Here is a 15,189-nt window from a genome sequence, read left to right on the forward strand (position 1 = left end):
CGCACAGCACCGCAGCGATGTGCGCTGAATAAATCCGGTCTGACACGTCCGATTGCAAAGCGATTGCAATGTAATTCTTTTCCCGTTGTAATCACTTGGGAATAGCCACATCAATAATACGACGTGCACAGTCTATTTGTTTCTTTGCGATAATATTTAATGATATTGTCACTATTATAATGTCTTTTCATCAGAACTCAAAACGGTTGGCAGTGGAAACATTTTACAAAGTAGGTGGTTAAACAGACTACCTTGTGAAGTAGGTGAAACCTATTAACTTTTAACTTGTAGCTCAGTGGTTAGAGCACTCGCCTCGCAAGCGAGAGGACCAGGGTTTGATCTCTCGGCAGGACAAAACGTTGGGCAAGTTTCCTTACGTCACATACCTCCGTTTACCTCGCAGTAAGTAAGAACCCGGTTGTTAGTTGATTGGCGGATCGCTGTTCCGCGGGTAACAATCCCTTCAGAAACAAAAATATAATAATAGTTTGCTCGCTCAATCCACGGTGAAATCCCCAAAACACACGAGGAAACTGTGCGCCACAGGCGGCCGCTTTCGCCCACAAAATATACGGTGAATTCATTTTACAGTATATTCTGTGAAGGACTTCGAGAAGTCTCGAAGTCGCGATAAGGCTCTGTACCAAATGCAAGGATTATTATTACATTATCGTTAACTGAGGTGTCTGGCGGTGGCGTTGGCGGTGGTGGGGGGGAGGGGGGTGGAGGGGTTGGGAGGGAGATTATGTTTTGGAACGGTTGGAATTGCTCATCCAAGCTCTTCGTTGTTTCCACCAGGTGACGCTATTTGAGCGAAGGCCACACCGGGTTGGAACCTGGCAAACAGGACAGCGCAACTCAATCCCATCTCCCAGCAGCGACGGTGAAACACAAGTCCGTCTACTGTGTCTGCAGGAAGTGATATCATGATGAGCTGACGACCCAGAAGTCGGCCATTCATGTAGTCATTTTTTTTTAAACTCCTTCCATTTGCCGCGGCGAGGATTTGGTCCCAGGGGGAAGGGGGGAGGAGGGGGAGGAGGAGGAACGAGACAGATGGAGAGTCATTCTGCACTCCTGTCAGGCTGCCACGTCGTCGAGGCAGCTGATGGTCACGCTGAGCCTGCCTGTCAGCCGCCGCTGCTCGAGCAGAGAGGTCGCACCAGCAGTTACACAGTCACTACACTTCGGCGGAAAAACAAAATTCTTGGCTGAGCCTCCGGGCGTTCCGACGACACGACCAGGAGACTGTGTAGAACGCAAGGATTATTATCGTTGTTCGACCTCCTCGGCTCCCCAAAACCCGAACCCTGGCTTGTGACAGCGAATTAATCGTTCCTGCCGAGTGGTGCCAAGGTCGGCAAATGGTGACAGAGCTTTGCATGTGATATTGTGTCAGGAGGATGTCTTGAAGCCACGGGCTGTGTGTGTCTGTGTGTGTGTGTGCGTATTGGGAGGGTGGGGGGAGAGAGAAATGTTGACCAAAGGCCCAGTCGGAAAGGAAGCTCTTACAGCGCCCTTCCATCGAGACAAGTGAAAGGCTTTGAATTAATCCCGTCTGTAACTTGGTTAGAATATAGCAGCACAAATCAGCTCGGTATAAATAGCAACGGGAGGGAAAACCCGCTTGAGCTTAAAGGATTCTGACAAGAGTGGAATGTGTGGTGTGCAAGCGGCCAGCCGTCTGCGTTCCTGAGGGTAACGGTTTTGCTGCGGAGAGTGGACAGCGTCCAAATCAACCTGTTGGGGCTCCCTCTGGACTCCGGTCGTCCTATTAATAAACCAGCGGAGGTCACGGCTCACCATAGCTGTTCAAAGCCTCAGTCAGATTCTGTTTCCTCGCGTTGACAAGTTGTGTCAGCCTGGCACAGTCAGCAGCACTCTCACCTCTGAGCCAGAAAGTTGCGGGTTCAAGTCCCCCCACATGTCGGGAGGACTTTGAACTCACAGTCCAAGCTAACGCCCTTGTGCTGTGCTGGAGGCCCTCCTGCTTGGCTCCCGTCAGCACCTCCAAACCTGGGTCGCTGACAGCATCTCCCTCCATGGATGCACACTACATCTCACAGAGCCAGTACAGAACCTTGGCGTCCTGTTTGACCCTCAACTGTCCTTCATAAACCCACATCCTTGCCATGACCCGCTCTGCCTTTCCCCAACTCTGCAACATCACTCGGCTCCGCCACTGTCTCACACCAAGACCTTCATACACGCATTCACAGCATCCAGACTCAACTACACAAAATCCCCGTTTGTCGGCCTCCCCAACTCCTCCCTCCACAGGCTACAGATCATCCAAAACTCTGCAGTCTGTCCTCTCCCGTACTAGGCTCCGCAACCCTCTCACCCCTATCCTCGCCCGACTCAACTGGCTTCCCATCACACAGAGGATATAGTTCAAGATCCTGGTCCTCACTTTCAAAGCCCTCCATGGTCTTGCTCTCCCTATCAATCTGCCCGCTTCCAAATTTCCTTACTCCTCGCGCCTCTATTTGCCTAACAGTAAGTGGGAACCCGGTTGTTAGTCAATTGGCGGACCACTTTTCTGGGAGTAATCATACCTTCAAAAATAATAAATTTGGTCACTCAATCATGACTGTTTGTGGGGACGTTGCTGTGCACAATTGGCTGCTGCGTTCTGTCCGCAAAATATGCAGTCAATTCACTTAACAGTATATTCTGTGAAGCGCTTTGAGACGTCTCAAAGTGGTGATAAGGCGCTGTATCAAATGCAAGGGCTATTATTATTAACCTCTCAAGGGTTGCTTTGGGTGGCAATGGCTGAGCAAGGTTCGAATGTGGATGGTGATGGGATGCAGCAAATCGGCGGCATTGTTGGTGCTGTGTAGATGTAAAGTGCCGAAAGGCATCTGCAACTGCTGGTCGGATTAGCAGATTCCTCGCTATTAACAGCAACCCTGAGCCTTCCCCTGGATTCTTCACGGTCCTGACCTGGGCGTGATTGGGATTCTTTAGGAAGAAAGGCAACCTAGATTGTATGGTTTTATAGTCTCCTCCCAGTACCTATCGCTCCACAAAAACTGTTCATTAAAATCTCACACACACACACACACACAGCACGCACCCACACACAGATCAATTGCTTGTCCCTGTATCTGGACAAATGCCTTATAATAATAATAATAATACAAATAATAATAATTCTTGCATCTGATGTTGTGCCTTATCACGCAGTTGAGACGTTTCAAAGCGCTTCGCAGAATATATTGTAAAGTGGTTTGACTGTATTTTGTGGGCAAAACACTAAATATTGTGTTTTTGTGCTTGCAAAAATGATGATTGCCAATTGAATGTGTATTAGTTTATACGCATGTATGTATGTTTGTATGTATGTTTGTGTGTGTGTGTGTGATTTCTCCTGGTGTCCTGACCAACAATTCTCCAGATTAAAAAAATTGGTCACTCGATTTGTGGCTGTTTGTGGGACGTCGCTGTGCACAAAATTGGCTGTCGCGTTTGCTTACAAAATTTATAGCGCTACCCTTTGCAGAGGTCTCAAAATAAATAATTCTTGAGCTTGATACCACGCCTCAACGGTAGAAACGCCTCAAAGCACTTCACAAGTAATTACTGTCAAGTGTAGTGGCTGTGTGTTTGGAGGTAATTTCTGTTTGGGACTATTTATGTTCCTGAAGGTTAGTGGGTGAACCTTAAATAGCAAGGAAATGGGAGTATTTTCTTTTGATTGTACTGTTAGAGAATGTACACAGTAATGCACTGAACTCTGCACCGAAGGAAACTCAATACAGGCCATTCTGAGTTCTCAATTTACCTCCTAACCTCAAGTTTGATGCCTTCCTTCCACACTGGAGCTACAGGGAAGGAGGTGAAAGGGCAACAAATGTCAAGTTACATCAGAAGTGGAATGGTAAACTGGTGGGGAATAAGAGAGGAGGGAGATAACTCAAATTGAAAGATATCAGATAAAATTAATAATAATCCTTGTATTTGATATAACACCTTATCATGTTTTCTAGTCTCAAAGCGCTTCACGGAATATACTGCAAAGTGTATATTTGTGGGCAAGGATACAGTCAGTCCACAAACAGTCGTGGATTGAGTGACCAAATTATTATTTTTTGTAAACTTTGAGGGATTATTATCAGGCGTGTGGAGTAAGGAAACTTGCCCAAGGTTTTGCCCTGCCGGGAATCGAACGCATGCCTCTCGCTTGCGAGGCAAGTGCTCTAACAACTGAGCTACAGGACTCCGAGATGAGGTCTGCAATTGACGAGGTTACAAATTGGTTCGTCTTCGCAAGGCGCGTGTAAATAAAAAATAAAAAAAATAATAAATAGGTCACTCAATCCACGACTGCTTGTGGGACACTGCTGTGCGCAATTGGCTTTGAGATGTCTAGAAGATGTGATAAGGTGCTATATCAAAACACAAGGATTATTATTACATAGGATTCCGCTTTCTGCAAACCCAATGGGTTAACAGATTGCGGTGCTGCTGTGAGGGCCCAGGGACATTGGGCTGAAAAGATCTGCCAAGATCAAATGAGCTGGCGGAACAAGCTCGATGGGCTGAGTGGCCTCCTCCTGTTCCTGTGTTGAGTTGGTCACCCAGGCGCCCCGTTGCCTTCCAGACACCAGAGGGTGTTGCAGCACCTCCTCTCCCTCTTCAATCAGGAGGAGAGGACCTCCTCCCTTGGCAAAGCCCTGGACTCCATTGGAAGCTCTACATTTTGGAAGCCAATCAGGTTCAAATTGCTGCCGCTCGTATCCACTAATCGGGTGTAGAATATTTTGAAAGAACATTCATGATCTGCGGCAATCAAAGTCACCATGAAATCACACATGGCAGAATCCATTACAGAAGGACCTGTTTTGTTCATCGTGTAAATGTAGCCTTAATCCAGAATCTGATGCAGTCTGATTTGGGGAGGGCGATTCATTGATTAGTGATGATCCTTGCATTTGATAGAACAACTTTCATGTCGGGGGAGGGGGGGGAACGTCCTAAAGCAATTAACAGCATTAACTACAAAGTGGAGTGACTGTTTAGTTTGTAGGCAAAGGCAGCAGCCAATTTGCACCCAGTGACGTCCCACAAACAGTCCTCAAGTGAGCGGCCAATTTTATTTTGGGGGAAATATTGGCCAGGTTACCTGCCCTGATTGGAAAATAAGTGCGACTGTGTCACACCTCGTTGTCGTTTTATCCACAAGTGTCCTTACGAGACGACTGGATGCACTGTAATGATTTACAACGCAATACTGTACAAATTCACACACATATATATATATAGTGCCGTTCACGTAGGGAGGACTTAACTCAGATGAAGCGGTGGTAACTTAAACTAATACAAACAAACGATTATGGTGTAAGTTTACAAGACTTATGTTGTGTGGCTGTAAATCGATGACCTTGCCATTACCATGACTTTGCTCTCACTGGGCCAAGGGGCTCCTCGAGGCACATCTGTCAGAAACGTCAAGTTGAAAAGAGGGTCTCTTTTATCATTGGCTGTTCTGCCTTTGTCTGAGACAACTGTTTGGTGACTTTTACCCCCTGAAATATCACCCCCTTCCTGCCTGCGCCAGTCAACCAAAGAAGGTTTCCAGGTTAAAGGAATTTTAGGGTGTAACATGAAGTTATTAAGTTATGTTATTAAGTCGTAAATATCCCCTTCCTCTGCTCAGCCCTCTCCGCTCGGATAATCCAGACTTGCTGCACATCACACCGCAAACCCCCCCCCCCATCCCGCCCTCTCTGCATCACCATCAGTGACTGAGCCTTCAATCCCTTAACCTCTGAAACTCCCTCCCTCGACCTCTCCATCTCACTCCCCCATCTCTCGTCAAGTCCTGTCTTGAAACCTACCCGTTGATGATGCGTATGATCACCTCCCTCTTCCCCTTCCCGCGCCCACCTTCGCCCTCTTCCAAAGTGCATCCCTCCCCACCAACGTGAAGCGACTCGAGACGTTATCCCACACCAAAGCCCGCTGTGTAAATACAAGTCGCTGTACGACACAAAAAAATACTCCCACAAGGTGCTGGGTTGTTAAGCAACGTATGGTTTTGTCCCACTTTATCTGAAGGCAATCTATCTTCTCAGAATGGTAGTGGCTTCTGCCCACATCGCTGACCCAGTTTTTAAAATCAATGTCAAACTGGAAGCGAGCGTTAGAATTGGGACCACAGCCAACAGGGAATTCGTTGTCTGTTCCAGCCCTCGCTGAAAATAATAATAATATTCCTTGCACTTGATATAGTGCTTGATCACATCATTGAGCTTCAGAGAGAATATATTGTAGAATGGATTGACTGTGTATTTTGTGGGTGAAATGCTGCAGCCAATACCGCACAGCAGAGTTGGATTGAGTGACCAAATTTGTTTTTGAGGGATTATTACAACCAGAAAGCTCTAACCGTTAACCTACGGCTCTCTACTCCACTGGCGTCCTCTGCCAGGCTGGCACTTTGTTCAGGCTTTGCTGGGTATTTCCTTTCAGCTGGTGCCCCCCCCCACCACCGCCCCCCCTCCCCCCGCAGCACATTGCTAGAATACCAACAAGTGAACTGCAAGAAAAGAACAAAGCGACGGGTTTTCATTCTGAAACAGATGAGCAGTTCTTTAAGGGGAAAGGATTTTCAACCCAAACACATTGTGGGTAGAAATTCCAGTGTGGGCTAGGTTTATGCTATTAATTACACTGCTATGTGCAATTGGCTGGCGCGTTTCGCCCACAAAGTATACAGTCTATTCATTTTACAGTGTATTCTGTGAAGCGCTTTGAGACGTCTCAACGACGTGATAAGGCGTATCAATTGCAAGGATTATTATTATTATTATTCCTTATTCAGATCGCTGTTGTACGCTCGTACTCTATGTGTGTGTGTATGTATGTGTGCGTGTGTGTATGTGTGTCTGTGTGTGTGTGTCTGTGTGTGTAAATGTGTTTATGTGTGTGTGTTTACTGGTCTGCGGGGCATGAAGAGGGTTTGGGGAGTATCTCCAAAAGGCAGTATATAAATTACAGCGGTGGAAGTTCCAATGCCGGTGCCAACCAGTTGTGCTCTGAAGTGGCTGACGGCTTTACAGTTGCCCACAATGACAGATTAGCCGTGAGTTTACGAGCTGCGTGCTTGTGTTTCGGAGCCTGGGGGTGAAAGACAGACAAACTGAACATTTTAGACTCAATAAACAAATGGGTTTTGACCTAGAGGACGATTTGCCCTTTCTCACTCATTCGCTCTCTCTGTGTTTTAATAATAATAATCCTTGCATTTGATACAGCGCCTTATCACGTCTTCAAAACATCTCAAAGCGCTTCACAGAACGTACTGTAAAGTGAATTGACTGTACGTTTTGAGGGGCGAATAGTTCCTGCGCGAGTAAGATGGAGAGGTACGCAGTGCCAGAGGCACAGAATTTCAGCGAGTCTTTGCCTGTCAGGCAATTTCGCCTTAAACGTTAAGAACCAAACAGAATTGGGGAAAATCCATTTTTTGATTCTGAAACTGATTTGGCAATGGGGTGGGGTGGGGGCGGGCGGGGGGCGATAGAGGAGGGGTCAGCGGGAATATAATAATAATCCTTGCATTTGATATTGCATTTCGTCCACAAGATATCCTACACTTTATCGTATATTCTGTGAAGCGCTTTGAGACGTCTCGAAGACGTGATAAGGCGCTGTATCAAATCCAAGGATTATTATTATTATTATATAGCGCGTTATCACGTCATTGAGAAGTCTCAAAGCGCTGTGCAGAATATATTGTAAAATGAATTGACTGTATATTTTTGGCGAGGCAGAGTGACTCTGCGATGGATTGCCAGATGGGGTGGGGTGGGGGGGTTGGTGAGAGGGTAAAATGGCAGAATGTCCCTTCACAACGCTACGACTGATTCCGATTCAGATCCAGAAACACTCCCGAAAGCCTGAATCCTGCAGATCAGACCCAAGTCCAGTTCCAGAATTTGCTGTTGCTTTTCTTCGGCTTTGCTTCGTTCACACCCCGAAGCCTGGAAAGTGTTGATGGCAGGAAGGAGCTGAGCTTCTTTATTCCTTTATTCTTTACCGGGGAAAGGGCTGCTTCAGCCGTTGCCCCCCCACCCCCACCCCCACCCCCACACAGCCCTCATCTGACCTCTGATACTAAGAGAGAGAGGCTTGACATCCCACAGGCTTTCCAGGAACGTGAGAAGGCAAAATCCTCCCAACGTGGGAGACAGTGAAGCATTGCAGGCCACTCGCTGGCTCTGTGCAGAGCATTCTGCCGGTTTAGAACAATGGAGTCGAGTGTAGTGACTGTGCGTTTTGCAGGAGAACGCGGCAGCTCATTTGTGGTGCGACAAAATATCTCGCAAACAGCCATGAAACAAAAGGACCAATTTTTATCGGGGTGGGTGGGGGTGTGTGGTGTGGTTGAGTGTTGTCAGCCAGGACACCGGGAGAGAGAAACTCCCTTCTCTTTTCGAGTAGTTTGAGTAGATCTCTTGTAAAGATTCCACGGAGGATCTTTTAATATTAATGTCGGCCTGAATAGGCGCAGACATTAACATTAGCCCAGTTTAACGTCTCATCCGAAGGCCCAGCGCCTTGGCCTCCCTCCCCACCCCCACCCCCACCCCCACCCACACACCCACACACGCACAAACGTAGGACTATTGCACCAGGAATGAACAAAGCTTCAACATTTCGGCAAATAGATTGTAAACGGGGTTATAGAGCTTTATTGCTGTCACGCTAGAAATGAAATATGATCAGCTGCCCACGGAGCAAAGCGATCAGTTTAATTTTGTTTCCTATAATTGCAATAAGACAATCGCGCTTAATTTGCATCCAGCTGCTGTTAATCTTCAGCCTGCAACCGCCCCCCCACCCCCCACGCTCCATATGAAAGGCACGTGAGACTGAAATTAGCCTCCCGTTAGTAATTACACTGCGTACGTTGCGGCCATTTGCTTTTAGATATCACTGCAGCTGATGAGATCTAAAGCTCTGCTTAAACTCTCGCACACAGATTAGATAAGTTTTCTTTTAAGGAATTAACATTCTGGGTTATAGTCCATAGGTAGTTTGGGATGTGTGTGCATGTGACCATCTGGAAGGCGAACTAGATGGACCTTTGTCTTTTATCATTTCTTATGTTCTTTGGTTCTCATAACTGTTCCTGAGGGGCTTTGATTTCTATCAACATTTGATGTTTGTCCCAACTGTGGATCCAGGTAACAGTCTTAAAAAGCACGGCATTCGCCAGTTGTAATATTAATAATAATAATAATAATAATAATAATAATCCTTGCATTTGATATTGTGCCTTATCGCATCGTCGAGACGTCTCAGAGCGCTTCACGGTAAATGTACTGTAAGCAACGACAACAAATGACATTTCTGCAGCGCCTTTCAGGTCAGGAGGACGTCCCAAGGCGCTGGACAGTCAGAGATCTGCTTTGGGCGAAATTACTGTATATTTTATGGGTGAAAGGCGGCAGCCAAACAGTTGAAGATTGAGTGACCGAATTACTTAAATTAAAAAAAAATTCTATCAAAGTTTAGTGTGCGTATCCAGTAGGTAACAATCTTGAAGCAGTTTTCATTGTGATCTGCAGGATAAAGCTACATTTCTCTCAATATTCTTGCGCACACACACACACACGCGCGCGCAGAAGAACTAAAATCTCTTGAGTACCATCCCAGGTAGGTTTGCAAGCGCAAATTTGCAGTCCATCCACTTTACAGCATATCCTGTGAAGCGCTTTGAGATGTCTCAACGACGTGATGAGGCGCTATATCAACTGCAAGGATTATTATTATTTTTATTATCCCCGTCCAGATACTGCACAGCACTTAGCAAATGTTCTGCGAGATCTCAAAAGCCCTTTATTGAAGAAGTTCACAAGTTCGCCCAAGTCTCTCGACTCCTAAATCTCCAGGTTTGATTTATCCATCGTGCTCTGAGCTGGCGACCAGGATTCCAATTTACTTCAATAAACGTTCCCGAGAAATCCCTCTGTGAGGCTGGTGCGTGTGAGAAAAGGTAATTATCATAGAATCATAGAATTATGCAGAGCAGAAGGAGGCCATTTGGCCCATAGTGTCTGTGCTATCCAAATCAATCCCACTCCCCCGCGCTCTCCCCATAGCCCTGCAAACTTATCCTCACCAAATAATTATCTAATTTAACAACCTAAAGTCCGCACTCCCACACAAGAGGAAAAAATCACAATTACCCCTGTGTTTTATAAGGGTAACGGCTGAGAGCACTTCCCAATGATGGATTCAGACACTGAGCATGGCTTAGGGGGGAGGGGGAGAGGGGGAGAAGGGGGAGGTGAGCAAAGGTTTGCTCAAAGAGGTAGGAGATAAGGTGGGAGTTGAGGACAGATAGCGAGCGGGTGAGAGAGAAAGACAGAGGGAATGAGTTCCAAAGATTACAGGATGGTATATAAAGACTTGTGGTGGCATGAATGGATTGAGGGATATGAAGATGGCCTGTATTAGCTAATTTGCACACAGCCGTGTAGTGAACGACTAATTTTATCTGGGGGACTGTCGATCGGGACACCAGGAGAAATTCCCTTGTCTTTTTAAATAGCGCCACGGGGATTTAAAAATAATAATAATGCTTTGACGTCGGCCTGACCAGGCACGGATGGAGTCTCGGTTTAACATCTCATCTGAAGCACAGCATCTCCAACAATGTATAGCTCAGCAGTGTCCCACAAATAGTTGTGGATTGAGCTGACCAAATTATTATTATTTTTTATTTATTATTATTTATTTATTTGTTTATTTTGAAGGGATTATTACCCCCGGATCCGCCAATCAACTAGCAACCGGGTTCCTACTTACTGCCAGTTAAACAGAGGCATGTGGAGTAAGGAAATAATAATAATAATAATAATCCTTGCATTTGATACAGCGCTTTTCACGTCGGGAGGACGTCCCAAAGCGCTTCACAAAACACACTGTAAAGTGAATTGACTGTATATTTGTGGGCGAACGCGGCAGCCAATTGCGCACAGCAATGTCCCACAAACAGTCGTAGATTGAAAATGACCAATTTATTATTGTTTTTGGTTTTGGAGGGATTATTATTAGGCTCTGTGTGGAGTAAGGAAACTTGCCCAAGGTTTCGCCCTCTGCCTGGAATTGAACTCAGGTCTCTCGCTTGCACTCAGTAGCCAAGGCTGTATTTCGGAGCATATTGCCTTCCTTTTATCGTGTTCGAGATTCGCTGCCGTGGGGGAGTCATTGCAATGCATTAAATAGTGGAGCTCTGTAACCGCAAAGAGAAGCCTATTTACACGTCCACTGGACTGAAATTACCCTAAGGTCATGCAGTGGGCGCTTAACCGTTTTATCAAAGTCTTTATCTGTCGGGGAGGGGGTGGAGGTGGGGGAGAAAGGAAAAGGGGGCTAAATGTACCTCTGAGACGCTACCCCCATGGGAGGGGCGTTATCTAAATGCACGTTGTTGTTGTTGTTGTACATTTATCCAAAAAAATACCTTCTCTCCTGAGATCTGGGATGAAGACATATCTCACCGTTTCCTAGGAGACGAACGAGTGCTATCGCCCTGGCAACAAGCATCTCGCAGCTGAGAGAGAGAGAGAGAGCGAGAGAGCGAGAGAGCGAGAGAGCGAGAGAGCGAGAGAGCGAGAGCGAGCAGCAGAAATAATTAATATGTGAGCTGGCACGTTCAGGCAAACAGTTAGACTGTGACGAGGCTGGACTTCACCTCTCCCCCAGTAGCAGGTTTTAAAGGTGATCTGTGCTCAGATGTGATTTGAGCCACTATGGGAGGTCGGGCCTTCAGCTTCTCTGCCTCCACCCTTTGGAACTCCATCCCACAGTCTCTTCGCCTCATTCTCTCCCTTGCCTCCTTCAAGGCATGTCTCAAGATCCGCCTCTTCAACCGTGCCTTCGATCGCCCTCCTACCCCTACCCTCCAACACTCCTGATCCCAATCCCTCTGCTCGGCTCCAAATCCCTGACTCTCCAGCTCATTGGGATGTCCTCCTGACGTGAAAGGCGCTACGTCAATGCAATTTGTTGTTGCTGTTGATTTAAGGGTCAAATCACCGCTTGTATAGCAGTGACCAAACTGTGAGCAGCAGCTTCAGGTGTGGCCTGATCAGAGCGCTGTATATCCATCATCATAATTAATATAATTGCCACGTATAATTGTATATCGCTTGGTGATGATTTATCTTTGCAGAGCAGCACCAAATCAACCTCGGTTTCGAGTGTCTCCTTTCAGCATCGAGTTATTCCACACGCCATCAAACTCACGTCACAAGTGCGAAAAGAGAAACGGAATGGAATTATAAAAATAACAACAATAATCCTTGCGTTTAATAAAGCGCCTTCAAATCATAGAAATCTACAGCACAGAAGGAGGCCATTCGGCCCATCAAATCTGCATCGGCTCTTAGTTTCTGCATTCCATGGGGGTGGGGGGGGGGGCGGAGGGGAGAGGGTGGGGGAGAGGGAGCTCGATCTCAATCGCTTGGCAGGGCTCAGTTGATCTATCTTCCTCTTTCAGAGTGCTAAGTGTTCTTGCCGTTCCATCCAGTGAGCATTCAACGCCGAATAAATTAGTATCAATTAACATATCAATTCGGGGACTTTGCGACGCTGAAGCTGATTATGTCTACACATGGCGCACGCTAACCTTCTGGGAAAGATCTGGAGAAAAGGGAATCATTTTCCGAAATAACAAGAAGGGAATTTGCCTGGGAATGTTTTAGGATATCAAGGGAGCTATTATTTCTCAGAGGAATAAGAGGTAATGATAGCACCTCTGAAAATTAACTTCTCTGTTATAATAATCCTTCCGGTTGATAACAGCGTCTTTCAGCCCGGGAGGACGTCTCAAAGTGCTTCACAGGATTTTATCATAACATCTCGGCACTGTATTCGCTGGTGAAAGCTACTGCACAATTTGCGCTAATAATGTCCCACAAATAGCCTTGGTGGAATATCCGCTTGTAGCTGAGACAATTGTTGGCCAGGAATACTGGGAGAAACGATGCCACAAGATCTTTAACATCCACCTGAACAGGCAGGCAGGACCTGGGTATAACATCTCATCCGAAGGACGTCACCTCCGACAATCCAGTGCTCCCCCAGGCCCCCACCCCTCCCAGCACTGCATTGGAGTGGTGTCAGCCTGGACCACGTGAGTTTAAATTCCCAAAGGTGGGGCTCGAACCCACAACCTTCTGACTCAAGCGACACACACTCTTTACGAGGACACAGCCAGACACTGAGCCGGGAGGAGGAGGGGGATGGGGCGGGGAAGGGGAAGATGGCTTTGCTTCTGATATCAGGTAGAGTGTGTGGTACCTGGATATTCTGAGTAACAATGGTCTGGACGCAGATTGATTGCTCTGGGTTTTTTTTGGCTTCTGGGCGACGTCGCCAGATTGTGCTCTTTATGGCTGGCAAATTGCCAACGCTTTTTTGTGGGCTGCAGTGCTGAATGCGGAGACTATTCAAGGCAAGAGCTACGAGTAAATAATTCACTGCAGGCAGAGACGAATGGCGCAAAGTGATGGGAATCGGGAGAGATCGCCGGGAACCTGCAGGGTTATCAGGGGACGGCTGATTTCACGCCTCAGGATATGTGTGCAGGTCGCTCACTCATACGATGCATTAATCACATCCGGTGCTATTTCTCAGCCACCCTTGGAAATGCACGCTTAAGCACTCGGAGACTCGACACGGCGTGAAGGGCGCTGTATAAATGGAACATACGTTGGAATTGCTAGACAAAGGCGGACCGAGGTTGACCTTCCACCATCCTGGCAGTCACATTCATATGTCATGTCTCAAACTATTCCCTGTATCCCAAGATATTATTCCCCAAAATAAATCTATCTCATTTGCTTTTTGACAGAATCAACACTTTCTGCTTCCACCTTCCCACTGGAGAGCCTGTTCCGTACGTTTACGGCTCGCTCGCTGAAATGATCTTTCCGCAGATTTGTTTTGAATTTATCCCTCTCTTTCAGTCGCAAGCCAAATGCAAGTTGATCTTGTCGTTACGCACCGTGGAATGGAAAGTAAGTGCCCGGCAGACACAGAGCGAAATTGTACAAATTCTGGGGTAAAAATTCTGTCATTATAATCAACTAGAATAGGAATGGGGGTGATGGGGGTTAATCCCATTAGTGGCCATGCTAACAAAGATGCTGAGCGTGATGCTGAACGGAATTTTTACCCGATTATCATGGAAAGAAAAGGGAGTTTCTCCCTGCGTCCTGGCTAACAATCCTCCTCGGTGAGCGCTGGCCGTTCTCCTCGGGTGGGAGAAAATTTGGCTATTTGGTTACTGTTCTTGAGCCGGCAAATCCTCTGGCGTAATTCACTGCTGCGCGATTTCTTCCTGTGGAGTCAGCGACGTACACTCGCAGGGCAAACGCTGCCATTAATCTGCGCTGGAGCGACCAGAACGGATCAGCCGGTTAATTACATGGTCACAAATCTAGCAGATTTCTGTGCCTGAAAATGCGTGGATATGTCGGACCTTGCAGCTCTCTGTAGCTGCACCTGCAGCTAACTCATGGGTGCTTTTTTTTGCAGTGATTGACTGTCTGATGCCATGTTTCGCTCGCACAATACGCAGTCAATTCACTTTACAGAATATTCCGTGAAGCGCTTTGAGACGTCTCGAAGATGTGATAAGGCGCTGTATCAAATGCAAGGATTATTATTACTATTATTATTATTATTATTGCAGGTTGAATTAAGAACAGATGCAATGGAATATAATTAACTCTTTGTGTTTGCAAAGGTATCGAAGACGTTTGCTTGCTTCGAATGGTCTCTTGTCGTCATTTGAGCCACGTCGGGCCACTGAACTCACGTAGGTGAACGAGGTTGAGACTCCAGAGTAGCTCCAGAACTCTGCAGCCCGTGTCCTCTCCCGCACCAACTCCCCCACTCTCGCCCGACTCCATTGGCTCCCTATTCTTCAGAGGATCCAGTTCAAGATCCTGGTCCTCACATACAAAGCCCTCCATGGCCTCGCCCCACCCTACCTCTGCGACCTCCTAACCCCCTACCAACCCGCCCGTTCCCTCCTCTCAACCGGCTGAGGCCTGCTCCACGTCCCCCGCCCCACCATTGGCGGGAGAGCCTTCAGCCACTCTGCCCCCAATCTCTGGAATTCCATCCCCAATCACTCCGCCTCGCCCCCTCCTTCGC

At 47.0% G+C, this 15,189-nt stretch overlaps 1 long non-coding RNA gene across 1 annotated transcript; it reads left to right on the plus strand.

Annotated features, from left to right (window-relative positions):
• The first annotated feature begins 984 nt into the window (after window positions 1-984).
• On the plus strand, window positions 985-14,885 carry LOC103172078. Its single transcript, XR_486888.2, has 3 exons — window positions 985-1,356; window positions 13,880-14,045; window positions 14,723-14,885. It is a non-coding gene; the product is annotated as an uncharacterized LOC103172078 (long non-coding RNA).
• The last annotated feature ends 304 nt before the right edge of the window (window positions 14,886-15,189 follow it).

This window comes from Callorhinchus milii, unplaced genomic scaffold, assembly GCF_018977255.1.
Source record: "Callorhinchus milii isolate IMCB2004 unplaced genomic scaffold, IMCB_Cmil_1.0 Scaffold18, whole genome shotgun sequence".
NCBI lineage: Eukaryota > Metazoa > Chordata > Chondrichthyes > Chimaeriformes > Callorhinchidae > Callorhinchus > Callorhinchus milii.